General features: G+C 41.4%; 1 pseudogene; it reads right to left on the bottom strand.

The window, feature by feature from the left end:
• Positions 1–622: 622 nt before the first annotated feature.
• On the bottom strand, positions 623–1427 carry LOC113891919 (annotated as a pseudogene).
• Positions 1428–2703: the final 1276 nt, after the last annotated feature.

Genomic DNA, 2703 nt, shown 5'->3' with positions numbered 1-2703 from the left:
TTGAATTTAACCTAAAAATGTGTGTGTTCTGACTGCTCTATCTGGCAGATGTCCCCCCCGCCCCCCGATCTTTCTCCCTCTCCTCAAGCATCTTTGTTCCCTGAGACACAACAATATTGAAATTAGGTCAGTCAGTTACCCTAAAATGGCCTTTAAGTGTTAAGTGAGAGGAAGAGTCCCTCACTTTAACTACAAAAGTAGCCATCTGTATGTCTTCTTTGGAGAAATGTCTGTTTAGGTCTTCTGCCCGCTTTTTGATTGGGTTGTTTGTTTTTCTGGTATTGAGCTGCATGAGCTGCTTGTATATTTTGGAGATTAATTCTTTGTCAGTTGTTTTGTTTGCTATTGTTTTTCCCCATTCTGAGTTCTGTCTTTTCACCTTGCTTATAGTTTTCTTCATTGTGTAAAAGCTTTTAAGTTTAATTAGGTCCCATTGTTTGTTTTTGTTTTTATTTCAGATGCTTTGGGAGGTGTGTCGTAAGGGATCTTGCTGTGACTTATGTCGGCGAGTATTCTAAGTTTTCCTCCAAGAGTTTTATAGTTTCTGGTCTGACATTTAGATTTTTAATCCATTTTGAGTTTATTTTTGTGTGTGATGTTAGAAAGTGTTCTAGTTTCATTCTTTTTTTTTTTTTTTTTTTTTTTGATGTCTGATCGTATTTATTTGTTACTCTTAGAACATCTCATTTTTGGCTGGACTCAGATTTAGAAGTAGAAGCTCTCAGAGAGGACAGCCTCCGTCTCTTGGCAATCTGTTCCTGCCATTTTTCTTTGGCGTCCTTCATTCTCTTGGCCAAAAGTTTAGCATATTCTGCAGCCTCTTTATTTTTCTTAGTACGCTGTTTCTTCAGAGCAATATGCTGGCATTTGTGTTGCAGAACTCATGGAGTCACGAGATGCTGAATCTTGGGTGCTTTAGTCCTAGGTTTCTTACTGTCTTTGTTCAGGGGCTTTCACACAACATACTGGCAGACATCATCTTTAGAGAGACTGAGAAGTTTGCGGATGCTGCTAGCTCTTTTGGGACCCAGACGATGAGGCACTGTAGTATCAGTGAGTCCAGGAATATCCTTCTCCCCTTTTTTCACAATGACCAAATTGAGAACACTCAGATTGGCATCCACAATGCAACCCCATACGGATTTGTGCTTTCTCTCTCCAGTCCTCCTTGGTCTGTAACAGGCATGCCCCTTACTCAGTAGCAGGAGAACTCGGCCATGGATCAAGACACCCTGCTTCATGGGGAAACCCTGCTTATCGTTCCTGCCACTGATTCGGACCACATAACCCTTCCATTCTTCACGCAGAGCGTCACCAGCAACTTCTGTGGCCATATGCTTCTTGTAGAAGGTACGAAGTTTTCACTCATCGTCTACTTCAATGAGTTTCTGGCAGCCAGTGGCCTGGAAAGAGATGCTTAGCTTCATTCTGAAGTAGCCAACAGCCTCCAAGGCACCACGAAAAAGACCTGGTTTCATTCTTTTATATGTAGTTGACCAGTTTTCCCAGCACAGCTTGTTGAAGAGACTGTCTTTATAAATCTGGAGCCTGTCATACAGAGAGAAGCCAATCATAGAGAAAAAAACAAATACTGTATATTAATGCATATATATGGAATTTAAAAAGACAATAACAATGATCCTACATGAAGGGAAGCAAAGGAGACACAGATGTAAGGAACAGACTTTTGATCTCAGTGGGAGAAGGCAAGGGTGGGATGATTTGAGAGAACAGTATTGAAACATGTACATTACCATATGTAAAATAGATGGGGAACCCAAAGCCAGAGGGACAACCCAGAAGGACAGGGTGGGGAGGGAGGTGGGATGTCAGTTCAGGATTGGGGGACAACTGTATACCTGTGGATGGTTAATGTTGATATATGGCAAAAACTATTACAATATTGTAAAGTAATTATCCTCCAACTTAAATAAAATTTTAAAAAGAAATTCAAATAAATAACTAAAACTGATTAAGCTTAGTGAGGAAGGCATGGAGAAAGTTGAGTCAGGCTGAAAACTAGGCCTCTTGAATCAGTTGGCTAAGCTGTGAATGCAAAGGAGAAGTTCTTACAGGAAATTAAAGAAGTCACCTCACTGAATAAAAGAATGACAAGAAAGTGAAACAGCCTTATTGCTGATATGGAGAAAGTTTTAGCAATCTGGGTGTTGTTAGTCACTAAGTCCTGTCCAACTCTTGCGACCCCATGGACTGCAGCATGCCAGACTTCCCTCTCCTCTACTATCTCCCAAAGTTTGCTCAAACTCATGTCCAGTGAGTATAGTGGTCTGGATAGAAGATCAAATCAACCACAACATTCCCCTAAGCCTAAGCCTAGTCTAGAGCAAGGCCTCAACTCTCTTCTTCAGGTCTATGAAGGCTGCGAGAGGTGAGGAAGCTGCAGAAGAAAAGTTGGGAGATATCAGCACTTTTTTCACAACATTTAAGGGAAGAATCCATCTCCATAGCATGAAAGTGCAAGGAGAAGCAGCAAGTGCTGCTGTGGAGCCTGTAGCAAGTTACCCAGGAGCTGTAGCTCAGATTACTCATGAATGTGGCTATACTGCACAACAGATTTTCAGTGGAGATGAAGCAGCCCTAAATTGAAAGAAGATATCATGTGGCACTTTCATAGGTAGAGATGAGAAGTCAGTTCTTGGCTTCGAAACTTCAAAGGACAGGTTAACTCTTGTTAGGGGCTAA

The sequence above is a fragment of the Bos indicus x Bos taurus genome, chromosome 4 (assembly GCF_003369695.1).
Source record: "Bos indicus x Bos taurus breed Angus x Brahman F1 hybrid chromosome 4, Bos_hybrid_MaternalHap_v2.0, whole genome shotgun sequence".
Lineage (NCBI taxonomy): Eukaryota > Metazoa > Chordata > Mammalia > Artiodactyla > Bovidae > Bos > Bos indicus x Bos taurus.
This window is presented reverse-complemented; position numbering and strand designations above follow the sequence as displayed.